General features: G+C 39.9%; 1 protein-coding gene across 11 annotated transcripts in view; it reads left to right on the top strand.

Moving 5' to 3' along the window:
- The first annotated feature begins 290 nt into the window (after positions 1-290).
- Positions 291-27593, top strand: part of TRIM2 (tripartite motif containing 2) — an 87720-nt gene continuing 60417 nt past the window's right edge. For 4 of the 11 annotated variants that reach the window (XM_064710830.1, XM_064710821.1, XM_064710824.1 and 1 more), the window contains exon 1: positions 355-545. The gene's annotated coding sequence lies outside the window, so the exon portion shown is untranslated. Of the gene's footprint in view, positions 546-1090; positions 1228-1628; positions 1770-17854; positions 17983-27593 lie in introns of those variants that run through there. The other 7 variants (XM_064710832.1, XM_064710828.1, XM_064710836.1 and 4 more) reach the window with 6 other exon arrangements.

Below are 27593 nucleotides of genomic sequence, written 5' to 3'. Positions count from 1 at the left end.
GTAACACCATTTGGATTTTTTTTATCCTACATTTCTAATGGAATTTTTAAATAACTGTATTTCCTGCCCCCCAGACAAATCAGCTCCAATTTTATAATGAGAATTTCAGGGTTAGAATATTTTTAAAAGAATCTAGGCCATATACATTATGTAAGGTTACCATAGTAACAGTTTCTCCGAGGGGAAAACCGACTGTCCGTAGTTTCCACAGAAACCACTCCCTGCTGAGAAGGTGCCTCCAAGGGAAGTGAAAGGAATATAAATGAGAGAGAGAAAAAGACGCGCACAGATGTCATATGACCTCTGCGGCATCCCTGCACTGTTGCAGATCCAACCCAGCGTTTCTGGGTTTGTTTTCAGTTTGTTGTTTTTGACTGCATGAGTGGCACCTTCTCTTGTCATGTAAAGTCTGGCTGCCCTTCCCTGGCGTGGAACTGGTTTTACAGCTGGAGGTACGGCGATGCTCCACCTTGGCAGTGAACTGACCACAGCCGATACTAAAGTCCAGTGCTCTAGGAACCACTGTGCATGGGAGAATTTAAATGGTAAAAGAGAATTTCCCCTCTTTTTTATTAACTTTTTTTTTGCCTGAAAGAAGTCAGCAAAGACAAACAGGTATGGAAATGCTTCCTTCCAGAGAGAAACAGGAGAGAAGGGAAGCTCAACTAATTTGTCAGTTAATGGTTTTGTTCTTTTGGGGTACGAGCATACACTGCTAGGAAAAATGTATTCTGAAAGGAATAAAAAACCCTCAAGTCCTAGGATTTGTTAACTGATAGGGGAAAAAAAAGGTGAAATGTCTTTAATGTACTTTAATATCATGGGGGCAAGTATGGACTAACATTTATGAAATCCTTTTGCTCTTATTTTTTTCACAAACAGCATTGATTTGTTTTGGTTTTTTTTCTTCAAAGGCAATAAAACTGTGACATTCATTCAAGGCTTAGTGCAGCCATAACTACAGATTAACGCTCTGGCTACTTCATCCTGTCATCTCTCTGCTGCTTTCTGGGGAAAGCAGGCTGACATGGTTATTAAATCTGGCAGCTGTGTTGTATGCACATGGGAAGCAAGTAGAGCACAGCATATAGAAAATGAGTAGCTTTCAGATAGCAGCCTTCATTTCACTGCTGCAAGACTTGAAAGGCAGCCTAAAAAGCTCTTTCTCTTCTTTGTAATCACCAGTCGCTGGATCAGTGCGCAAATATCACAAATACAGTTGCAAATGTAAGTATTCCTTGCCTGTGTGGTGCTTTCAGATTGCTAATTAAGGTTTCTACCTTAGTCTTCTGCTTGAAAAAGCAGAGAGATGAAAGCTGAAAACATCCTGACAGGGGAAGCTTTTCTGCAGTATTGTTCTGGCTTTCAGTGGAAGAGCTGCTGAGGGAAAGGGATGCTTGAAAGCTTTCCAGAACAAGTAGTTTGCAGTTGTGTTTGTTGATTTTGGGGATGTCTGCTTGCTATTTTTTCTGTGAGGGGAGAAGTCCAGCAAATGCTGGTACTTATAGAGAGATGTTTTTCTGCTTAGAATAGATATACAACAAGAAAGATACTTTAGCAGGAATAGATAGTTTGGGAGTACATAGAAGAAAAATTTTCCACAGTATTTTTCACTTGGAATATTTTTTAAAAAAATCCATAAATGCCGACCCGGACTTCTCATTAAGGAACTCAACAGTACCTTATTTTCAGAAGCAGAAACAAATAGTCATCATAAGGGGCACCAGTAAGTCTGCATCTGACCTGATAAGAACAATGAACATAGCACGGTGAGCAATGCATGTTTTTCACCCATCTCATTCTGTCTGTACATGAAACGATCTTTATCTGCCACAGTGGCATCAAGACAGGATAGAAAGGTGGTTGGGAATCAGTGGAGCTGAAGGTTTCTCAGTAATGTGGTGATATTGTAAGGAAGAAAATTGATACTTGTCAGTTTATTTTTGGTCTCATAGTGCTGAAGAAGTAGTATGTTGGTTTTTATTCTCCTTTCTAATTCAAAGCTTCTGTATTGCCATTGTCCTATCGAGTTTATGGCTAATGAATTCTTACTGTGCTGTGCACGAAATCTGCTTCTTGAAAACAGCCTGTGATCATTACCAATTATAAATAGTAGTCAGATAACTACACAAGAAATGCAGGCTGTAGGAAATTTGTTTCAATTGCTATGTCATGTTTCTTGCTTTATTTACAGTTTTTGTCATTTCCTGGGGACCAGTGGCACTGTCAGTTTTTCATGAGCCATGTGAGAATGCCGCTTGCACAGTTAACAGGTGACTGCCATTAAGTGAATAGGGAGAGAATATGTGTGTAGTTTGCTGCAATAGAGGACTAAACATATTCATGGTATAACCCATAATGATGCTGTAACACAGGTATTTGGTGACTGTTGTGTTATAAGCTGCTTTTGAAATATTTCAGCCTCATCTTACAGATGTATATGTATAAATGTCTGTCTTCACTGTAGCAAGTAAAAGCTGATTTTGAAGCTTCCTTTTCCTTCCTCTTGTCTCCTTTTTCCCCTCACAGACATAAATTCATAGCTTCTCTGAAACTTAGTTGTGAAGATGGTCATTTTTAATGACAGCTGCGGAGCTCAGCTCCCCGAGCCTCAGTGGCAGCCAGCCAGCTGCTGAGACAAGTGGTGACCTTTCAGGACAATGTCTCTCACAAAAATGTCAAAATATTAAAATGGCAGACATCAAATGCCATGTGTGTGGAGAAGGGCAGTCTCTGGCAGGCTTTCAGCTGAAGACAGTTAATCCACTGCTTGTTTGGATTATACATTGAAAGCCCCTGCCTAAGTCTCTCAAATATAGAGAAATTATTCATATGTGTCCTGAATAATTTCAGAAATTTTTCTGGGAAGATTTGGGACATGGATGGAAAATTTCAGAGCTGTTTTATTTAAAACCTATTCAGGCATCTTCCTGACAGATATCCTGAAAAGAAGGTTTTGGCCTTTAACTTTGCTCTTTACATCATACGCCAGTTTTGCTCCCCAATCTCTTATCCAGAATGTAAATGGATCCTGATGAAGCTTAAGCAAAGTTCATTGATGTGCACAGGATGCTGAAATTCTGATAGCATGTGCACTGACTTTTTAGGCATATGCTCACCGAATATTAGCAATCCCCTGCAGTTTTTGGTGCTGCAGCCCTGAGCTGAAATCTCATTTGCTACTACATGCATCAATGCTTTGTAACTTTCTCTGAAGGCACTGAGGTGTGAGCGCTCCCGTGCTCACTGGTGTGTCAGATTCTCAGATACCTTTACCCCTGGTAACAGATCAGTGACACTGATAGGGTACCTCAGTGGTTTCAGCCCTGCTGCATAAATATTTCTGGGAGGTGTGAAACCTTGGCCTGTAGGAAAGGCAGGCAGAGTGCATGGCTGATCAGGGAACAAACCTGTTCACCTTGTGTTGACCTCTCTTGGAGAGTAGGAAGGGGAACACCAGTAACTGCTCCAGACAAGTCTTGTCCAGCCGGTTTGCAACTGGCCACAGTTCAAGAGAATTTTCAGTATTCTCCTTGCAAAGCACAGGGTGAGCTGCCAACACGGATAACCCCTGCAAAGCATTAAATATTTAGATTTAATAGTGCCAAATCCATTGCTACTTACCAAGACACCGAAAAGGAAAATAGTTTTTTCCAGTATTTCTTTCCTTTTTTCCTCCTGTTTCAAGGTAGGAGTTCTATGTCACGCCAAGTTTTTTGTCTTACTACAAGCAAGCAGCTTTTTTAAATTTTGGTTTAGTGTTCTTCCCTTCTATTCATAGATGAAGTGTTTCCTCCCCCCTCTGCTCTTTAAAACTGGGAACACTGCATTCCATGATCACCTTCTCTCTACTGTAGTATAGGAAAGGCTGTGTATCTGTGTTGGTCTTTTCTTTCCAGTTAGTATTCTGTGATCCCTTCTCTTTTCTCCTAATTCTCTACAAGAAGAATTCTGAGGCAAATGAACTAGGTAAGGACAAATTCCCATAAACATCTTACAGTAGTTAACTCCTCCTTCCCTTCCTTTCTTCTTTCCCTTTTCTTCCAAATTTTACCTGCTTTCATACAAACATTTCTGTTATTTGAGAATTACTAAGATATAAAAATCTGTTAGGAAGAACAACACTATGCTCATTTAGTTGAGGAATAAAAAGTGAGCTAAGGCATCAGTTAATGTAACTTAACATAGCTCAGATACCTAGACTGAGTTTTGGATTTTGATTTTCAAATGAGAAGCCACACGTAAGCCCAATCTATTTAATAATCTGATAATGTTAAAGAAAAAAATAAATAGGGGTGCTGCTATTTTCTGTGAGCTTTGCTTGAAGAAAAAATCTGAGAAAAATAACTGCAGCAGCCATAATTTCTTTTAAATCAAATTATTCAGGACTTGGTTGTTTCCCAAGAACTGTGCAGTGTCAAATTGATTCAGTGTAGTTCATTAAACATCTGTCAGTATACCTCATATGAAATTCTCACTTGCATCAATTGCATTATCATTTCATTCTGCATTTATTTTACAATTACTTTTTTCTATTTCTGCAGCATCTAGGGGTACTGATTTTTGTTACTGAGCTAGGTATTGTACAGAAACAGAAGGTAATCCTTGCTCCCAGACTGCTTACAAGCTCTATTACAAATAAATTGAAACCTTCTTTGCACTCACTTACTACCTTTCTTATTTGGCTCTTTATCTGCATTCAGAACACAGATGTTGGTACTGTGTTATCTGAACTGATCTTTAGGATACCAGAATTTGCTTAGACATAGGCTTGAAATTACAAGTAATTAAAATTAGGGAATGACATACACTTACTGTGACCTTATTTTAAAGCTGTCATACTGGTTCACTGAAAGTATCTCCCTTAGGCTGTTAGTATTTAGGTATTAAGTTAATGAATTATATTAATTGAAATTAACTCAACTGACCAAAACATGGTTATAATTGCAAAATATTTCTGGACCACCAACAAAGATTTTCCTTAAAATTAAGATGCTATTGCCAATTACTAAGTTAATAAGATTCATTATAAACTTAATTACTAAGGTAATAATATTCATTATTAAGTTTAATGAAGTATGTTTACTTTTGATTATTTACAGAATCTTAATTTCAATGTTGATTATTCACATGAAATAGCAGCAGCATGAAACATGACCATCACACACTAATTGACTCATGGAAGATGTACTGTGATTTGGGGTGGACAGTGAGGTTCACAATATGGGTGAGATGAGAGTCTCACAGATGAGAATCTTCATTTGCATTTTCTGTAAGACCAATTCTCCCCATCACTCTACTTCTTATCCATCTTACAAGTAGATTTCAGGAGCAGTCACACATCTGTTAACATCACCTTTTCTACTACCTTTTGTTTGAATGATATGGTGTAAGGTATTCACTAGTTTTTATACTCATAAACTAGGACTAAACTGCCATCTGAAATCAGTCAGGAACAACTCTGTAGTTCACAAAGCCCCATTAAAACACACTATTTCATGCTGAAGGTACTTTATGTGTTCAATTTGTACTCTCTTCAGATCATCTTTCACAAAGCGAGGCTGTAGCATGTGAATACAAGCTGTAACTTAACTGAGTAATGTAATCAACATATCTGAGCCCAAAGGCAAATTTATTCTTTCTGGAAATGTGTATCACATAAACCACTATGATTTCTAAGAGTAATTTTTATTTTGAGGTGATAAACCTAGTTGTATTTGCAGGAATAAAAAATCTGAAGGATCCAAGAGGGCCAAATCACAGTTGAAAAGATATTCTACTTTGAATTTCCTAGGATTTTTATATTTCATTTTGAAATTATAATTCATGATATCTCTTTTTGCACTGACACCACAATTTGTATCACTTTAGTGACATATTAAAAATGAAATTTAAATTTATTCTGACAGTGTCACTGTTGTTCCTTCCATAAAGCAGTTGAAAGGATTTACACAAATGCAAGCTAACAAACATGAAGGGATGTTGTACTCCTCAACTGACTTTTTCTTTTTTCATACAGGGAATGATGAATAAAAGTCTGAAAGATTATTTCCAAGCATGCAATTAATCATAAATCCAGCTTGATCTGGATGGATAAAACAGTAGTATTTCAATCTGGTTAGTATTTTAAAAGGATTTTGCGGAACTCATTAGGCTAGGAATATTAGGATGGGTACCTCTTTTCTTATGAGACAATAATGTGATTCCCAAAGAGATAAACTAGAAGGTCAAAGACAAAACAGTTTATCCCTAGGAATGGTATGGATTACTGTTAAGAACATTCTGAAATCCTCTCCTGCCATTCATTTATTTCAAAGCATTCCTAAAAGTAATGACCTAATTTTAAAGATAGTAAATCAGAAATAACCAAATTACTAAAGCTTGTTTGTCTTTTTGAAACACGGGTTGTCTTAATTTAAAGGCTTCAGTACTTTTGAGTCTCCTTTACCTAACTAGAGGAGCAATTGAAAAATGGGTTTTTTCTGGTTTTTGCTATTCTGTTTTCCCCCTACTCTTCAATTCAGTGGGAATCAAAGGGCCCTTTTTAAGAAAGTAGAGAGTTTGCAGACTGATCTTGAGCTACCTCTGTTGAATACTTTGTAATCAACCAGCTTCTGTTGTTATTTGGAAATAGGTTCACTGAAATATGTGATTTTAGCAGAATGCAGAGTAGATCCTGCTGGATGTCATGGCTACATTTCTGAAAGAGGAAGTTGACATCAACTCCCTTGGCATTCTGAGTGTTGCCCTACTGACGTACCTGAAATCCATAGGTTGCCACAGCTTTGTTACAGTATGTGTGGCCCTCAGATTTTTAATTAGTCAGTAGTAATTGCTATGTAAAAGTAAAGCAATGAGGCTGAAAATTGATTAAAGAGTTAGATAACTAACAGCCAAATTATTTTAGTATGTTTGGAGTTCCCAGGACAATATGCTTACTAACCTTGGGCCAAGATATAGCCATCCTAAAAGTGAATGCAACTCATACTGCATATTCCCATGGCAAAATTTTACCCCAAATGGGCTTCCAGCCATCAGTGTCCCTACTAGGTGGATTGGCCAAAGTACTCTTTTTCTCTATGAAATTAATAGTGTATGCTTTAAAATGAGAAATCGAGAATTTGTTCAGCTTTTCTTTTGTTTTCGAGAACATGTTGAGAGTAAACATATAGATGCCATTGTATAATGCTTATAATGAATAACATGCTATGACATCAGAGGTCTTCTAGGAATCAATAATTATTGATGAGGAAATAAGTAATTATTTTCACTGTAATTATCAGGAGACACGTGATGATTTGCTTTGGTTCTGACCTTGATTGTTTATGCACTGAAATCATATTTGCAGTTAATTACTTCTTTTCCAGAAATGTTCATAGCTTGTTCAGCATCAGAGAGTGTAGGTAGGGGAGGACCACCATGTAAAATACTTCTGTTTTTTGGGAAGTGTGAGTTTGTCCTTTTGGGAAAACAAAAGGCCTCACCATTGGGTTACAGTAATGCTTTTTAAAATTGTTCTGTGCTTGAAATGTTTTCTGAAAGGTTTTTTTTTTTGCTTTATTCTTGAAGATGTGAGGGCAGATAGACACATCTGAGTGCAAGTGCTATGGAGAGCAGAAAGCAAAAATCTCTATTTGATGTTCCTTGATGCTCAGCCAGCTAACTCTAGCAGAAACCAGAGCTGATGTTATGATTTATGGAGCTGGGAAAAAGTAGCTTAGATCCTTGAGCAACAGAGACCCCACCCTACTCTGATCCTATCATATAGAAAGCATTTTCCTGTAAATATTTTTCCCCCCTGTCACTGAGGAAAGTTTGAGTGTTGTCAAAGCAACAAGTGGTACAACATCACTATGTCATTTGGGATTCTGATGAACTATCTAAATAAAGGTGTTAATATAGTGCCTTTATAAAGAGATCCCTTCAGCTGATTGCTTTTATCAGATATGAGGATTAAAAGTAGGTATAGGGCTGCCTGTCACTGTCAGGGCAATTCCCTAGGTCAGTGGGTCACTGTCTCTTCACAGGACTGTTTGTCAGTGGGTATGTGTAATACCATAGTCCATAGCACTTTGTTTATCTGATTCAGAACAGATGCTCAAATCACACAATTTCCATGAAGGAGGAATTGACAAAGAGTGCAGCTGGGGTGAGGATGGTACAAGAAACTCCATCCATCATTCCCCAAGAGGCACAATGAATGGCTTAATTGTTGCTGCTAACAATTGTTGGCCATTTTTATTTGCTGTAGCCAAAGTATGATCCCACTAAGAGCCAGCTTGGGGAAATATAGTGACAGGGCAGTCTCTTTGTTCTGTTCACTTGGCAGCATTCACTGAATAGATTCCACTGGCTTTATCTGGACCAAGACCTTCTACTAGTGCTCACCTGCAAAGCATGCTGCTTGACCACAGTGAGGTCTTGAGCTGGCTACCATAGTTGAAATTAGGATGGAACAGTGAGGAAATAGTACAGTATGCAATAAAACCAGCAATATTTCATACTGGGGAGTTTCTGTAAGACAGTATGTCTTCTGAGAATGCTGCCCATGGGAATACTTCTCATACCAGAGTTCCCTTCAGTGCCTTGTGAATTTAGTCTTTCATTGAAGTGGATTGGATGTATGTGGTTTAATATCTTCCTCTATTGCAAGGTTTGTATTTAAGAGATGCTACACAAGCACTAGGAAAGGACAGAAAGCAGGCTGCCTGTATCACCAAAAAAATCATCTCCCAAGTGAGTATGCATTGGGTCATAGTGAGGTTAATGTGCATATTCATGTGATGTTAAAAAAATCATTGTCTGGGTTAAAGCCTCTCCCTATTGTTTAGTATCCTACTGAAAAGCTGAGGATTTTCATAGTTCTCAAATAAAGACACCTGAATTTTTGTCACACAAAGTGACCTGATTTTTCTTAATCTTTTTCTCAGAAACAACTCAATTATTTTGGCTGATTTTTTTTAATGAGGCAAACATCCAGCACGAAAAATTTAATGCTAGCCAGTAAAGGCTGTCAGTCTCTTAAAAGCTGAAATAGGGTCACTTAATGGAGAAATATAAAATTACCATGTTTATAGATTATAGTATTAAAATGCACAATCAACAAAAAATTCTGCTCTGGGCAAACATCCATGGTATTCAGTACCTCTGTGTATCAAGGAAGTTCCTAAGTGTAGCTGCAACAAGACTTCTTAGAAAAACACCCCAAATGGTAATTTGTTCTGTTGAGGATGATATTAAATATCTTTTTGGGCTCTTCCCCTTCTCAAAAGTGACATTGGAACTTATTGTGGAGTCTGAAATTGCTATGGAGGAGGAAAGAAGGGAAAGGAAAAAAGACTGGACCATCTTCAGTTGAAATGCTGCTGAGAAGGTTTAACTTTTTTCCTCATTCACAAGTTAAACAGATTTTTGACTCTGCAGAATATTTGCTTTTCAGAATGCATGTGACCTGTATTGTAGACACCAGTGTTCTTGAATCCTCTGGAATATCAAGGGGTTTTAGATGTCATCATATCTATGGATGCCAGTGGGATGAATTCAAGATAAGATTCTGGCTGACTTGTAATTTTTTGTGTCTTTGACCTGACCTTAAAATGACCAAGAAATATAGCTTTAAAATAACTGCATGAATGTGAGCAATTGCTGAATTTTAGCAATTACAATGCAATAATCACTGCCTCCTTCTGTGAGGTCTCTCTCAGCTTGATCTTGAGTCAGAAAGCAACCAGGAGCAAACAAAATCCTTTCAATGCAAGAAGCCTCCTTTAAATGTGCCATGTTGCTGACCCTGACAAGCAGGCAGAAAAGCACAAGTGAATGCACACAAAGTTTCAAGGCCTGCTGTTCATCCATACCCTGGGTCCTGTGCAGTATTACCTCACACAGATTTTGTTCCTTGCATGCAAAGTCGAATCACAGTGTGTGAGCTATAATTTAATCCATGTTGTAGCCTGGGTGAACACAGAGGCCCTAGTGGAACACTGTGGTGCAGTTGGGCAGCTCTGGCTGTTTTAACAGGATACTTGCTCAAGGAATGAGGCAGAATAGAGCAATAAGAAGAATACATGCTGGAAGAAGTGACACTTTTTTTTTTTTTTTATAAAAAGCTCTGTTAAATAGGAAGAAAAACCCCCAGACTGACATGGAACTGATTTCATAATACTAAAAAAATACCAGAGTGATGCTGGATGCAGGTTATAGAAATTATAATTTAATTTCATGCTACATATCTTCAGGAAACCCTTACTAATTTGGGTAGCATTTGCATTGCTTTTGCATATACACTTTTATTTATTTGCTTGAGCTAGAATATACAGTATCTCCAAGCTTCTTTGCTGGCTAGGTAATATTTCAAAAGATTTTCTTCTCCCCAGTTAACATTTGCAAGTAACGTATCTAGAATGTTTTGTTTTTAATTAAAAAATTGTGTATTTTGGTTGATTTTATACTCACATTGTATACTCATAATAATAAATAATTAAATGATATGTCCTTTATACTTTCATATTAATTAAAAGCATGTTCTTATGTAGATTTCTCCCTGTAATTTACAGTTGCTATATAAACATACAATCTCATATAAATACTTTCTTATGGAGAATCTGTTTTAAATATGTGTAGAACTCATACAAAAATATGTATTTCTGAAAAGTTTTAGAATTCTGTTAATTCCATTTCTTTTCAAATCAGTGAGCAGCTATTGACCAGAGCTCCATCCTTTCAGTATGCATTAGTTTTGTAAGTTTGCTTGAATTCTGTAGACCATACAGAGTTTTTTTTGGTAGGTGCTGTCACTCTGAAGTGAGCCATTTGTCTATGAACTTCTTTGTTGTTGTTCTTACCTTTAATTAGAATCTTTGTATGCTCAGTCTGCTGATGTTGTCTGTTATCCATTCTTACCCAGGTTCTTATATGTGTGACTGACTGAAGAATTATTCTAGGATTATTTGACCCCCAGTTCCATTTTCTTAGGCTGCTGTAAAATGGCACGGCATAATTAAATCCAGACGTGGGTGTGGTTTGGTTCTGATTACATGACAGGTTTAGCCTTTTTACTACTTGGATCAAGGGGTAAAAGATAAAAGTTTTAGCTTTTAATTGAGTTCTCCTGCATGGCTGAGGTTTGTAGTATCTTTAAAATTAAAGTCTTCTTTTCCTCTCCTGCTGCTCAGAATACCTTTATAACAGAGCTTTACTAGAGATCTAGTATGTCCCTGTTTTTTGGGGGGGATGGGTTGTCACAAGGAACTTGACTTGAGAGCACCTGGAATTCATTAAAATTCCTCTTACTAGCTTTTTATATGAGAATACTGAAAACTTGGCCTGTTGTGTTTGCTTGCAGGCTTATATAGGACACACCACCTTCTCTCTGGATTTCTGTGTCCAAATGAATGATTCTGACCTTTGTTGGGCCTCTGCAGTTTCAAGCAGTTAAATTATTTCGGTGTTTCCACCTGCTTGGTAACTGGCACGCTTTGTCTAGGCTTGCTGGGTAGAAAGGGAAATAGAAGTAAGTTAGGTATAGCAGTTTTTTTGTACCCCAGTCACTCTTATTCAGCAAGAAGGCATAAAATGCATCAGTAGTGTCATTCAAGGAGAGGTAAACTCCTGATCCACACTGGGAGAGGGGAGGGACAAGTCACATCTGCACCACTGGGCACAGACCACTCTGGCCATTATTCAGGGGGTGTGTATGTGTGAAGGGAGTTAATTCCTTTTAGTTCCTGAATAAATCCGTGGCTGACCTCATTGATGTGACAGTGAAATCAGCAGGAGTTCTCATATGCTTGACAGAAAGGCATGTATTAAAGTGCTTTCTTTGAACCAAGGTCACTGCATCGCTAATCTGAGCATTTTTCCTGTGATGGGCAAATCCCTCTTGGTCTCTGAGCATCCTTTGCTCTAGTTGATGCAGGAATTTGGTTCTGTGCCAAAGAAGCAAGTGGAATATTTACTGCTGAGTTCACGATGAATAGGGTTTCTTATGGGAGCAGGAACCACAGCTATCTTGAAGGCAGTCTTCTAATTAATGCTGTTTGTTGTATAACAGCAAGGTCTTCACAAAAGAGTTCTTTTGGAAATTTCCCTTGTGTTCTTCTGTCTGAGCAAGAACACCGCCCACAGAGGGGTGAGAAACTGGAGAGGTGATATTTTTCTTGTGACAAAGGCCATACATAATAAGAAATTTGTCAGTTCCAAAAATACCACTGGAAATGTTTATACTGTTATATAGAAAAGCATTCCTTGGAGACAAGTTATCTTGTAATTTGAAATTAGGATGGATGTGTGTGCTGCTGGGTCTGTGCCTATTTTTTGGCTCTTTGTCAGCATACCTGACACTCTGAACATAGATCTGCTCCAAAGCCAAAGCATCTGTCCTTCTGAAATATATTTTTTTATTCTAAACGTAATCAGAGATAAGGAATGTTTCAGCATGATTTGCAAAACACTTTTAGAAGTGCATGAATCGCCCCATAACAACAGTGAAATTTAAATGTTGAGTCTAGACTAATTCACAGAATTTAACTGAGAAATGCCTGCAGTGTAGTATAGCAAGGCTTAAGGTAGCTTATAGCCAGCTTGAATATAGAAGCCAGTTATGGCAGCATGGTGCCCAAGACAGGCTAATTTGCTTTGCTTCTTGACTGAGTTTTCTCCTGCTTTACCAGCATGTACATTAGACAGATATTTCAGAAGTAGCTTTGACACTTCTTGCTACCTTGCTGTCACAGATCCGCCTATAAAAACCTTAAGGCTCAAAAGCTCTGACTACCCAAATGCCAGGTGAGATGAGAACTGAGGCCATTGGTCTGCAAATAAGGTAGAGCACAACTGAATGGGAAATGAAGGGCATGTGCAAAGAGTAGTTTGTACTTGAAAGGCCTCCTCTGAACTCTGGGACAACTGAGGCCTGTGAAACATCTCTCACCAGGAAATGGGACACGAAGCTAGGCAGAAAACTTGCTTAGATGGACTTTAAACTTGTAGGTTTACTGTGCTCTACAGTGCCAAAGTTAATTTTTACCCACAGTGCATGCATTTTTGGAGGTGCATCTTCTTTTATTAGTGCATTTGAGTTGTGTTTTGAATGAGTGACCTTTGAGGTGGTAGGAAATTTTTAAAAACACTTATCTTGCCAAAGTAGTTATCCTGTTTATTTGCTTTCAAAGGATATATTTCTTAAGTCAGCTGTGAAAATAAAAAGTTTGTATGTCTGAAATGTCTTCAGTGAGAGCCTCAAAGAACTGTAAATTGTATGCACACAGAACTTCTATGAAATAGGTAAGACATACTATTACCACATTACAAGGGGATATAAAAAAATGAAATCACTGGTGCAGATCTAACTAGAACGCCAGTGATAATCATGACAGCTGTTGATGTACATCAGCTGTATAGCCTTAGTTTCTTTCCACACAGCTTCTTATGTTAGAATTGTGTTTTTAGTTACAGTTACTCTGCTGCTTTTCCACTCCTGTTAAGCAGAGAAGAGGTCTCTTGGTTCAGTGTGGTGTTATTTACACTATTAAGTTGCTGCAGGTATCTGTTTGATCTGATCCTTGGTGTGGCATTACTGATGAGGTTGAAGGAACTATTCTGTCTTGAAGACAGGCAGATTCTGGATGGAAAGCTGGCACATTAGGGAGAGATTCCAGCAATCATTCAGCAGCACAGGAAGGAGTAGTTGTAAGCCTGACCTTTCTGTGTAGGGAGCCATGGAAAGAGGTGCTGACAGCAGTTGTTTCACTTAGTCTATTTGGAGTATAGGGATAGATCCTGTAGTCTTTGTGGCTTCCAGGGGTTGGACACATCCCCAGAGTCTCTTCTTAGCTTTTGCTACACCTCAGGAGGCACTACCAAAGGGTTAATCGTTCCACAGTGTGTCTGTCACTTGCTCTCTAATTAGGAAGTGGTCCAAGAGCTCAAAGTTCAAAATGCACATGGTCTGAGCTGGGACTAAACCCAAGTTCCCACTGATTGCAGATTCATATGTTAGTGTGGTGCGTCTGGGCATGATATCTTCCCCTTCCCATTTCTGCCTTTTGCTTTCGTTTTTAACAGGAAAGAGACATTTCAGCTACACAGTTTCACTTCTTTTGTCACTATCTGAAGTCTTCCATTGCTTAAGCTGGTGTGTTTTCTGGGAATAACTCCTTTTATAACTGAAAGCAGGCCAGTAAAACATGAGAAAAACCTCACTCCATTCCGCAGCATCTGTGGCTTCTGCTGGAGAATCAGGGCAGGTCTCCTCCCAGCAGCAATGTAGACAGAAACTGGACAGCCTGAGCCTCAGGGGGCCTGAGGTTCCTTGTTGGCCCCAAAGGGAGATGCAAAGAACAGGCAAAATAGCATCCAGCTGAGCTTGTTTTCAGAAGAAAGGGCAGAGTGAGGGTGGGCTGAGGCCGCAAAATAGTAAAAAACACGCCAGTTTTGGAAAGCAAACAATAAATAATAGGAGCCAGATGCATGGATGGTAAAATGAAAGGGACAGAATCAAAATGTCACCCTTGGAGTCTGCAGCAGAGGGAGTGGGCAAAGTTCTGCTGAATCACATCATAGAATCACAAAATATGCTGAGCTGGAAGGAACTCATCAGATTTTGGGATCCTGTGTTTGGTGAATGGTGTGGGTTTGGGGGTCGTGGTTTTAGGTTTCACCCCAGGATAGATGGTAGCTTCTTGGGGATGACAGCCATCTTTTGCATATGAAAAATAAGATGGTGATTCTGGTCTCCACCTTTTGCCCTCTCTATCTAAAACATGTTTACTGTTTCCCTCCACTGGCACTTCAGGTGCCTAACATGGCAGGGATATTGAGTCAGACCATTAACCTGTCTGAAAGACATATCCAGCAAGACAAATGTGGGCTGTGAGCTTTCACACTGTTCCTGCAACACTGTGTGAGAGAGATACAGGCCTGTGCAACTGGGAATGGCAGTAAAGAGAGAGGGATAACCTTTTTGATAAAAGTAAATTATTAAATCGGCTTGGCCATCACTATTAGCTGGTGCTGGGTTAGTATTGTTGGCAGTGCTGGTAACACTTTTCCTGTGTCATGCCAGGCTTAAGGACAAAGAGGCAGCTTCATCCTTGGCATAATGCTATGATTGAAGTCACAGGAGTTGTACCCAGGGTGACTTTGTCTAAAGTGTGCCTTTTCAACAAAGTCCACTAAATCAGCTCATTCTTGCTCTTTCTTTTGTTTCTTTATTTGTGGCTACACTGAATTAGCATCTTAAATAAATTTCCATGGGAATCAGAGATGCAATAGCTAGCTTGCTTTCTCTTGTGCATCTACAAACAGTCTTTTCATAGCAGTCTTTTCACAATCTCGTGTACAGTGTTTGGGCACTTGATCCATATCCAAACCAGGCTTTTAAGCCTATCCTGTTCCATAAAAAAATCTAACAGTGTAAGGTGCAGTAACATGCAGGTATATAGTTGATGGTAGAAGATTTGCAGCGCATATATTTTATATACTCTGATGAAACATCTCTCTTTCTGGAATGACTTTTCACCTACTCTCACTCTGATACATTATTTCTATATTTTGTGACGTAGATTGTAGAAGAGAAAGAAAAGTAGGTAATTTGATTTGATGAAGCAGGGCATTCTCTGCATAGAAGAAAAGGTAAGAAAAGAGAGCTTTGTAAGGAAGAGAGAAAGCTGAAAAGCCAGGCTTTGTGATGAAGAGAGATGTGGGAGTGGATCAGTAAGAAAGAAGAAATTCTGAAAAGGCCTTGAAGCTCAGGACATGAAAGCACGGCTTTCATGGAGGTGCAGGCAATGTGGCTGTGGTATGGAACAAAAGATTACCTCAGTTGCTGAATTTTTTGTGGAAAGCAATGCAGGTGCATTGGGAATAAGTTCTAGGCTCAAGAATCAAAATAATGAATCATATACTGTGATCACATGGTGGACCTGGGCAGAGATTTACAGGTTAAAAATACTGGAAAAGAGCTATGGTAAAATAATGGTATTGGTGTGGATAGCACAGACTGAGTGAGAAATCCGGCAAAAGAAGGGGCAGTATATGTTATGTCCCTGGGTGGCAGCTGATGGAGCTGTGCAATTGTGTCAGAATATGAGTTGTCATTGAAGAACATGTCTAGTATGTCTCACTGTGAAGAAAAACTTGCAAACGTGACCTGAGCACATTGTGATGCAGAGCTTTGTGCCAGAGCTCTCGTGCAGCCTGTCAGCAGAAGGCAGAGAGCTCAGCTACGATACCCCGCCTGTCTGAGCGAGGTGCTAACTCCAGCATCTGCTGCTGCAGCGAGTTCAGCTCCTTTAGCAAAGCAGAGAGGGAGAGAAACGACTTGTGCCAAGACTACAGGAATGTAGTGTGATTGCACCGCTTTAATTCGACCCCAGAAAAAGGATCTTAAAATTAAAAGCTGTCAGGGCATTTAATACAATATGCCTAAAACACAGGGTGAAATATAAGACTGGAGAAAAGCATAAAGCTAAACAATACAAATGAATGCTCGTAAATCACTGACATGAGTCAGTGGCACAGGAGCCTGCACAAGCAAATAGTAAAAGCTGGATAGAATGTAACAAGAAGTATGGTGCCTTTGGGAGTGTGAGAGAGGGAGGAGTAGATGCTGAGAGAAGAATTAATCAGAAAAGTCAGAGAAAAAAACAGTGAAAGCCAAAAAGATGGCATGGTTTTTGAGGAGGATAGCAAAAAAGAGCTCAAAGAGCCTGAGGCTTGAAGCACAAAGCATGATTTTATGCAGGGAGTTATTATAGAACACTTAATGAGACAGATTTTGGTGGCAGACAGGCCTCACAGCCAAACTAGAGGCATAAGAAAGTAGGACAGAGCTGGGATGAAACGGGATCAGCAGCTGTAAGCAGGGTATTCAATTAACTAGGAACAATTCAATTCAAACAACAAAGGGAGAGAGGAACCTGGGCAGACAGGTGGGAACATAGATGACTCAGGCAAGATCAGAAGGAGCTTAAATTTCAGGGAGTATTTACTCCATGCAGTACCTCTTTTGTCTCTGTGTTAAGATTAGTAAACTGACTGAGAAGCATTTGCTTCTGTGCCACACTGCCTTTCTTGAATGATGGGGGGACAGACAAGAAGGGCACAGTGTGGTGCTGAAGAGAAGGCAGACGTAGCACCTCCCCTTTTGATAGCAATAGTTTGCTAGATCAATTTGGTTGTCTCACAGAACCTTACTGTAAGGTGTCTCTGTTGTGACCCTGCTCTTTTCGGGAGATCAGGACCCAAAGAACAAGCAGTTAAGATGGAGGTGAAGAGAAGCAATCATAGGGGGATCAATAGAGGTTGGGGGGTCAGGTCAAGAAGGTCAGGGTAAGACATTTGTGACAGAGAAGTGAGAAATGCCACTGTCAGCAAATAAAGCAGATAAAGCATGTTAGGAAGGATGAGAATAAGAAAAAGGATGGAGAGAACTAAAATTAGAGACTTTACAAGTGAAACTTCTATACAGTGAATATGAACTAAATTTAATTTAGAGGTCTTTTGTTTGCTTGTATGTTTGACTGACCTAAAAGAAAGTGTGCCTTGGAGATGCCTGCAGGCTCCCTAGAAGTGTTTATATGAATACACAGCAAATATGTGCTTTTCCCAAAGTGATCTATTGATTTTTGTTTTTCCTTCTACCTTAAGCATTTTAATGCCTAGCAGTAAACTGTCAAGCCTTAGCCCTTCCCGGTCAGTCCCTCTTGTTCCCCTGCTTAAGAATGAAACCCAATATCTTGAACACCCAGAATGCGGAGAAGGAGCTAATCATTGGCTCGCATTGTGGCTGGCAGGGCTGGCCCGCCTCTTTGGCTTGTGCTGACAAGCTGTTTATGTTTGTGCACGGCCACCCTTTAACTCAGCCGCCCGATGGCCCTAATGGGACCAACTGCCTGAATGCTGCAGGCAGCTAAATCTTCTCATCAGAGGCACAGTGAATTTCAGCCTCCGATTCTCCCGCCTGGACTCTATGGAACATTAGTAAGTAGCCTTCTGTCTTGTTGGGGCTTTTCACGTAAGACTAAGGGCATGTTTTAGCAAGGCAGGTAGGTGCTGTCATTCAGAGAGGCAGCTATTAAAGCATTTTCCTCTGTCTGAAGTAAAAGAACAGCTACTTTGTATGCAGTGTCATGACTGCGAGGACCACACGATTTCAATGCCAAATGAGACCTTCCTGAAGACAAAAGGGAAGAAGTTAATAAGGACATAATCCATTTAAACTTACTAAGTTGTTGAGGTTTTTTGTACACACACACACATACACACATATATATACTCACAACTTAAATTAATCTGCATCTGGTTCTTATTTTTAGATGCATTTACAGTATTTGATCATCCAGTCTCACTTTAAACAGCAGCAATTTTTGCAAGGTCATGAGTAGTGTGGTTTGGAAAAGTGTGAAATGGCTGGAAATTAAATACTGTAAAATGAATGCTTCCCAAAATGCTGATAGGTGCTGTCATGTTTGAAGATATATACCTAGCAGTAGAAAAAGAAAGTCATGGTCAGAGATTTCAGTCCTCTTTGTTTACTGGGAATTGTTATTGGGAATTGTTCACAGCTCCACAGAGCAAAAGATTGTAGAGATGGAATGAGCATGACTTCTTGCATATTTAGTATACCCTTTCTAATTTTCAGAATTTGAACTCAAATATTGCCTTTTTGGGCAGTATTCTTCAACTTATACCTGCACTGCATATATTTATGGACTTTTTAGACTTTCTCTTTTACCATTTACACCAGCAAATAAAGTTTTAATGTCCGTGTCAGAGCTGGCCATCATGCAGAATCTCAGAGGTAGTCTGCTGCTGAAGTATAGGCAAGTCTGTGTGTAGGTTTCATGTGATAACTGGGGCTCAGTGAGTTCAAGATACCTCAGGGGGAGAAAGGTGCCTGTCATTGTAAATGAGCATGTTCATTATTCCTCTATTTAAAATCACAGGAAATAAGTTGCAATCAGATCTTCATTAGCTTTGGCTCATGCCAAAAAAAATAAATTAAAAGCAAATCCAAAGCAAGGCCTGATGCCATGTTCCTTTCAGCTTGTTTAGCTTGCCCCCTGTGGATGTACTCAGTAGGGGAATCTCTGGGGTTGGGCCTTTGTCTCTGCTGTGCTGCTTGTGTTTTAGGCAGTGCACAGCTTCCACAGACAGCCCTGGTGCAGCCTGGAAACTTTTGGCTCAACAATCCTACTCACCTATAGGATCTTAATGATTGCATCATTCAATGTGCTGTGGATTGCAGAGTGCCACTCAAGCAATATTATGTTTAGGAAGCAGTGGCTAAGAGACAGGTGGACAGAAACTTTATAGTAACACAGATCAAATGATAGGCAGCTGTTGTACTTAGTACATTTAGGTGGGTCTTGATGCTGATGGTTGTTCAGCTCTGAGTCTGAGCCTTCTCTACAGCAGTACAGTGCACGTGTGGTAGTGTATGAATTAAAGCTAATTACTGCAATAAGCTGCTTCTGTGCCAGGCTGTGAATACAAGCCAGAGTGTTTCAGTCAGTTACACTAAGGAGCAGATAGATACTAAGCCTTGATTAGTAAAGATGGTTTTTGTCTATAGATTAAGAAAGCAGGATCTCAGAACCTAAATGAAAGCCATGAGATACACCACACACCTAGGAATTGTTGCTGTGCCCTTGCAATACATAATTAGGAGGAATCAATATGCTCACCACATTGTCTGTCTCTTGACTAAAGAAAGAAATCCCTTGTGCATCACGAGCTCAGCACAACATGGCTGGCTCTGAAGGGGCAGACTGTGCCTGTTTGATTTGCATTGGGGTAAACAGGCAGAAAATTAAAATTGATTTTTTTTTTCCTCCCAGAGAGATAATTTTGAAGATGTATTTACAGGGCTTGCTAAAACAAGGTGCTGAATCAACATCCTTCATAAAAGAACTACTCTGAACTGAATAAGCTATAATTGCACTTTTTGATTCTGAGCTAGTAGGCAGTTTGTGAAAACAGAGTTATTTACTAATACTCATTAACAAAGCTTTCAGATGGCCTGGCAAGCAGAGAAGCATATCATGCTCAATCTACAAAAGGAGATAAAATCTGCAAGGAAGCTGGAAATAGAGCTGCTTACTGTGGCTCATTTTCTTCTCATTTGCTTCCTCTGCTCTGGTGCATTTGCCAGCAATTTCCTGTGGCTGAGTATTTGGTCTGCAGGCACATTTGTAATATAGCTATTGTTCAGTTGTTCAGAACTTAATGAAAGGTATTCATTTGCGGTTGACTGAAACCCTGACTTCTTACCAGTATTTCCCAAATATACTCATGGTAACCAGATTATTAGATCCACTGTACTTCCCCTACACTGCCCTTGAGAATGTCAGACCAGCTCCCAAAATGGATCAATATCTTGGGAAGGAACAGCTCTCTAAATTACGAAGGATTTTGAGTTATTGGAGCTCTAATTCATGACACTGGGAATTTGAATTTTTAGTGAAAACAGAAGGGTTTAAGGGTACTTTTTTGCCTCAGGGTTTATTATTAGCAGGTGCTTTGCTAATATGTCTTATATGCTTGACACACATCAATTAAGGTTATGATAAGGAACACCCTGTAAGTGAAATATTGCATGTCTCCCTCCCATCAGCTGTTCGAGTCTGACCAGGAAACTGAACTGTCAGGTAACAGGAAACAGTCTGAGGGTCTGAAAGAAGCAATGGCAGCCTTCTGTCAGGTTTGGATGGATTTTCTTGTAAAATCACACACTGTCAGAACTCAGGTCTCCATGGGGATAAAGGCTGAAATTTGCCTCCTCAGCCGCCTTGCGTAAGTTGTCTTCTGTCTTAGATCTGAACCCTCTGACTAATATCCTCAGATTTTACCTATGCCTATAAAAGCTCTTGAAAGCTTTCATTGTGGCCTTTTTTTTTTATCTCCAGATCCCTTTTGCTAGGTATTAGATGCTAGGTAAGGGATGTTGTTGCCACTAAAGTGGAACATGCTGGTTGGTTCTGAAAAAATGAAAAACTCTAAGCATGCAGCCTTTTCTATTACAAAAGCAGCAGGGCTGTAGTACCCAGATCTCACTCATGCATTAGGAGCAGAGGATCTTCCTCTAGTGTGTGCATTTTAATTTGGTGGTGTTACCTGGAGAAGTTACCTGCTCTTAGGAAAGAAAAGGATTGCTAGGCAAGTTTATGTGCAAAATTCACCCCAGGAGAAGAGAGGAAGTCTCTCAGCCAGGTATTTGCCACAGATCTCATTCTGTAGGGTGGCCTGCCTGAAATATAATGGAAAATTTGGGTCAAGACAGGAAAAAGGGATTAGTTCATACCTTCTTTGCCTGTGACAGAGAGTGAATGGCAGGGAAAGGCTGTGCTGCCTTTAAATCATCAGTACCTACCAGTTTCCACTGGTTCCTTTGACTCATCTCCCTCCTGTCTGACATATGTGGCCTCTGTGCTAGCCAGCAATGCTGAAAGAAACAACCTTCAGTGGCATTCCAGCCCTTGCACTGGCTATGCTCTGCTCTCATGCTGGGAAGATGTTTCCTTGGACTCCACTGGCAAGCTCTAAACTTTCTTCTTATTGGAATTACTGGCTTACAGAACAGGCTCTCTGCATTGCTGCTTTGCTCTGATAGTGTGTAAAAGGCACATTTGTGCAAACTACCATCTTTTAGGGTACACACAGGACTGGTATATTAATTGTAGCTTCCAGATGGCTCATTTCTCTCTCTAGCTCACCTCTCTCTGGCCCAGAAAACAAATTGTGTCCCTCTATGTGCTCAAGTAGGCAGGAAATACAATAGACGCCATGGTTTCTTCTACCATGAAGAAGCTTTTAAGTATTTCAGTTTTCTTCTTTCAGCCTGTGTAGCTGCCCAAAGGTCTAATAAAGCAGCAATTTTAGTTTGTAGCATAAAATGCTCCTAATTAAGGACGTATTCTTCTGCTGTGTTCTTCTTCCTTGCTTCTGTCTAAAGAAATTATCACGGCTGTCATCAGCCTTTTCCTCTTATCACGGCTCGTTCACAGCATGTGAAACTGAGAAGCATTGTATCCGTTAAAATTCAAGGAGTGCACTGCAGTTTCTCTCACTAAATGAAATCATACTGTGGCTTGTTTTCTTCTTGACATCTTTCATCTTATGCAGCATCTTCAGTTGACACTTTACCTCATGCTCCCTAATGTAATCCCTTAATGTGCTGTCAGAAGTTAACATTTTTTATACTGATATCCTGGCATGGAATTCTGCAGGTCTTATTCTGGCAAAACTCTTGCTGAAGGTGATAGAGAGGCTGGTTACTTAAAGACTGAAATGGGACTGTGAGAATTACAATCTTTTCCCATATGTGTGATTTAATTTCTGTTTCTGACTGGGATGTTTAACTTCAGCATGATACCTTTGGCCTTCTTTTCAATTAGTTTTCAAATGTGTAAGAACAAGCTGATAAGTATTTGATGAGGTTAATGTCAACTCCAGCATTGCAGTGACTGAACCTTCAGCACTTTTCAGACATTGCCTTCTTGAGACCGTCTGTCCGAAGAGATGTCTCTTCCTCTCTATTTCTCCTGTAATTTTCTCCTGATACCCATTCCTCTCTTTCACTTTGAAATCTATGCTTAACTCTCATATACAGTTTGGGATCCAGAGCTACAGCAAAACATTTCCTTGGATCATACTGGCTATAGAAAATGTTACACTGTCACACTCCAATACATAGATGAAAAAATGTGAGCCAGGGCTGATGTGGCTCTGGCTGCAAAAGAGAGGATGCAGGAGTGGGAAGAGGTGTTCATGTGGATGGAGCAGGGACAGCATCTTTTATATGCATACAGGTATGTAGATAAGGGTAGTTTCAGTAGAGAAAGCCTTGTTCCCTGCCTGCCCCAAAGCTCTGCTCAGCTTCAAGCCTGTCAGCCTTTCACTCTGGCTTGTAGTGTCTTCTGGCCCCTCATCCTTAGTCCAAGTCTCCAGCTCATGCCTGTGTAGGGAGAGCATGTAGCTTTTCCCTGTCATCCGTGCCCCTTGCCTCACTCACAAAATTGACAGGCTCATAATATTTCTGCCACAACTCTTTTCCTATCCTAGAGGCAACTCTTTTCCTATCCTAGAGGCACCTCTTTTCCTGGCCTCCTGTGTCCCACCCTCCTGAACCTCGGTATTCCATGCCATTTAAGATGCTTGTCCTCCCTGCCTCTCAGTCCTTAAGAGCTTCCCCAGAGCTTTTTGCTCCTGCTGTATTCTCTTCCTACTCTCTGTTTCTCACTACAGCCTAGTGCTTGCTGTCTGAGAGACAGGGGGCTCTTTGTTCTCCCCTGGAGTCTCAGGTTCTTCAGTGCAAAGGTCTCAACATGCTTGCTTTATTCTCTTTATTGTACTTGAAGGCAGGAAAGTAGGACAGGTCCAGGGTGAACCAGACACATACTAGTTTTTGTGTGCTGTAAAGGGGGATAGCTCCAGGCAAGGTCAGAGAGAGCCTAAGCCAAGAAATATATAAGCATGGGGGTATTTTTTAGAAAATACAGCCTTTTCTATTTTTCTTGGCAAACAAAGTGTCCAGTGTTCAACAGATATCTTGTGAACCAACTTCAGGCCCAGAGCTGCTTTTGAACTGTTTGCTGTGATTCTTCATGTGCTCATTTCTTTGTGTTACCAGTCACATGGTAACATTTCTGATTCTTGGATGAATGATGTTTTCAAACAAAAAGAGGGATTTGGACACATTACTTTTGGTTCAGAACTTTTCATGAATGCAGACATATGAAAATGTTTTACACCAGTGTTTCCAGGATACTTGCTTTTGAAAGGAAGTTTGCATGAATGGAAGTTTGTGGAAAACAGTAATACTGAGACAGTACAATTTTACAGGAGCCTCAGAGTAGCAAACTATGATTCGGAGCAGTGCAGAGCAGAAGCGTGAGCTGGGCACAAATATTTAAGGGATGTGATTGCCACAAAAGTGTGGCTGAAGACCTTGAAGTCGGACTACAGTCAGGAGGAGTGTGGGGCTTTCCTGATGTATACATGGTGTATTTTTATAAGAAGTTTGAGCATTTGGTTGCAATTGTCTTTCTTCCCCTGCTCCAGTCCGTAATGTCTGCAGCTCTAGTGGACACTGAGGAGTTCATTCACCTCTCTCAGGTTGCAGCAAATAGATGCATTTTTTCACAGGGCAGTTTTGTGTCAGGCACTGAACTGTGTCTGTTCACTGGGAGTTCAGCAAGTGCCTCAGTGTGAGGTAAAAAGTGTGAGGGTGCACTCAGAGGTGAACAGGGGCCTTTGAAAACAGGCTAATGTTTGTCTTTTGAAATTATGTTCTTCTAATATTTGATTGAAACAACTGATGAAAACAACTGGGGCATATGCACTGCATAGTTGTTTAAAGAATATGAAGTATCTGGATAACTCCTGTTCTGTGGATTTCCAAGTGGGAAAAAGGAATCATCATTTCATCTCACTTAGAAGGGAACAGGCTGTGTATGTCTCCATAACCAATGTGCTCCGAATAAGTTCATGTGCCCCAGGCAAGCCCAGATCCCTGCAGTCACAGATGTGATACTTGATGGGACAAGTGGCTTAGTTGTGCTTATTCTCCCTTTTTCTTTCCTGGGGACCGTCAGGGGCTACTGCAGGCAGTAGTGAAAACAGAAGCAGCCATGGGGCTTCTCCAATGATGACATCAAGGTTATCATGCATTGAGGTTTGGCTGAGCTGCATTTTTCTTTCTGTGGAAGAGAAGTGATACATTATAAAGCAAAACACATACATCATGAAAAAAATACCAAAAGCACTGAAACAGCCCCATTCTCATCTAAGAGTTGCAGCTGGCAGCAAAGGATTATCACATGATATCTGTTTGGAAGACCAGCAAACAATTATGTGTCTTTCTGGAGGGAGACAGGCTTTTGCCAAACTCAAGTCACTGCGCACCAAGCTGAAGTGCTATGATAAAATACTTGAGGCCAGACCTACTGAATAGAAGTTTAGCATTTGAACCCAGACCCAAGGCAGCTGTTCCATGTGCTGGCTTTAAATGGTGGTGATAAATGATTTATAATGTCACAGCTAATTTGTCTTTTAAAAATTAGTTACCATCAGTGCCAAAATCTATGTTGTTTTATTCCATTAAGTGAACTGAAACTTCACCTTGAACTCCTCCATGGATAGTTTTGTTTCAGTTTATCAGACCTGTGGTTTTTCAGTCAGTACAATGCCTGCCAGCTTGTTTGCATCAGAAGACTCATCTAGAACTTCAGTTGTGACTGACTAGAAATCTGCATAAACATATTTGAAATCCTACACCAAGTGGTCTAGTGTTAAAACCAAAGGTGGCCATATACCTTTGGTGAGACCCAGGCTTGTTGATCTACCATTCTGAGCTTCTATCATTTAGATAATTTCACAGATTCAAATTAAATGGAAAGTGCATCCTCTACCAAACCAAGACCTTTCACTTGTCACTTTCTCAATATTTAAGCTGGAAAAAACTAGTTGGAAACCAGATTGGTTTCAACTATACCTTTGCAATGCAGTGTTTCCAATACATCCACATTAGACTAGATGGGAGCAGAGTTCAGACCAAGAGAGATACATATTCTGCCATCTCCTGTGTGTCACAACCTGTCTGTCACTGGCTTAGGAGGAGCACTTTTCCCTTGATTTAAGGTGTTTGAAAAAACCTTTCAAGCATCTACATATAAAGATACATAATCAGCATAATCAGTATCTAAGCTGCATCCTATTCCACTCTTGTCCTACTAGTATTGGTAACATAGTTGATCTTGGTGAAAATAACAGGGTAGTTTTGTACAGGCATTTGAAAATATCCCAAATGGAAGCTGCCATTTTTCTGAGAATACAAATTGCTCCTAGAAAGTTGTTTTTCCTATCTGATCTGTTCTTTGTTGCAGTCTTTCCTAGATTAAGCTTTCTAGAGTAAATTTTCTTACCATCAAAGTGATGAATATTTTCCATCTCCATTTCTCCAGAAAGCCAAGATCCCTGTGCTCAATAGGAACATGGGGCTTGACTGCCCCAAAATTCACAAAGTGTGAGAATGTGAGCATCAAACAATGCCTTGGATCCAGGCAATAGTGGGGAGACATACAGCTGGCCTGCCTGGAGGCAGGAGCTGTGTATGGACAGTAGGATACTGGGACCTCATAAGGATGAGATAAAAGACGAAATGAAAAATGAAAAAAAAAAGGAGATAAAGTTAGTGAGTAAGGATGATCCTCAGAGCCTGAAAAATGAAGATCAATTTAAAATTGATCTACTGTTTTTGAATCTTGAATTTTCTTGAGGTTTTCTTGAGGAATTGCTGTTTGTGAAAGCTACCTTTGATGCAAATGAACTGTTTTTTTGAGAGAACAGATATCTTGAAGACCACCTGAGAAATCAGTGTGAATTAATACATTTGCTCCTTTGGTAGAAAAAACATTCAGTCAGCAAAAGCACCACAAACTGAAAGTGGTTATTACCATGTCTCACCAGAAAAAGTGTTCTTATTCCAAAGATAACAGTCATTCAGCTTGTCCTTGTACAGTGGGGAGAGACCTACATGCTCAGAAAACCACACAAAGACTGCTCTGCTGTGGCCCATGAAATAACTTCTGTCCCCAAGCCTGTAAGTCTGCTCTACAAGGATCAGGCATGGGAAATATCAGTAAGAACAGGAGGTAGTCAGTTCACCCCACTTGTTTATTACTAAATGGGAGAATAACTCAACTTTACCAAACCCTATTGCTGTTTCAAACAATACTATTTTTTGCTTCAGCTGACATCTGTGCATTTTGTGTGTTTTGCTGCTTTCTACCTTGACAAGAGAACAGAAGAGAGGAAAAATGCTAGAATATAGGCAAAGTTGTCCAACTTTGGTAGCAGCTGAGCCATAGGGCACATGAAATCTATTCTCATAGGCTTCTTGTTTGTGTGGGGTGCCCTGGTGTCTAATAGTACAGCTGAGTTCATGTGTGGCCTCTTGGATCACTGGATTGTATTTCACTCATCTGGCCAGCTGCCTTTTTTTTCACAAAAGCTGTAGGAATATAATACCTTTGGGGTCTCTACCTGATGTGACTGAAATTATTCAATGAGTAACACAACTACTGGAAGGAATTGTGACGGCACAGGCAGAACACAAAAAATTAATTCATAATTTCCTCCTTTGCTTCTACTGATTACACAGCCTTGTTTTTTGGGCTTGGTGTTGTTGTTTGCTTGTTTGTTTGGGGGATTTTTTTTTTAATCATTCACCTGCTTTTGGCTTTAACAGTCCAGTTGTGTCAGTCCTGGATCCAGGTACAAATGAGTAGACAATCAGCACAGTCCTGATTGTACTAAGATGAAAAACTGAGCAAGTGACAAGGCTCAGGACTTTTAGTCAGAGCGTTTACAATGGTGTTTTTATTTTGTTAATGACTCACTGTACTGATTCACCGATGCTTTAGTGAAAGCTGCCTTGTTCAGAGTCTCATTGTTCAAGCAGAGTAAATTGTTCCCAGTAGAAAAGCTTGAAAAAGTCCTCTGCTTAAACTAACAACTAAATAAAACTTGTTATTTTAAAGAACATACGGATAAAACTTTAATTTTAAGCAATAGCAAAACTTTTTTTATCC

This window comes from Zonotrichia leucophrys, chromosome 4 (assembly GCF_028769735.1).
Source record: "Zonotrichia leucophrys gambelii isolate GWCS_2022_RI chromosome 4, RI_Zleu_2.0, whole genome shotgun sequence".
Classification (NCBI taxonomy): domain Eukaryota; kingdom Metazoa; phylum Chordata; class Aves; order Passeriformes; family Passerellidae; genus Zonotrichia; species Zonotrichia leucophrys.
This window is presented reverse-complemented; position numbering and strand designations above follow the sequence as displayed.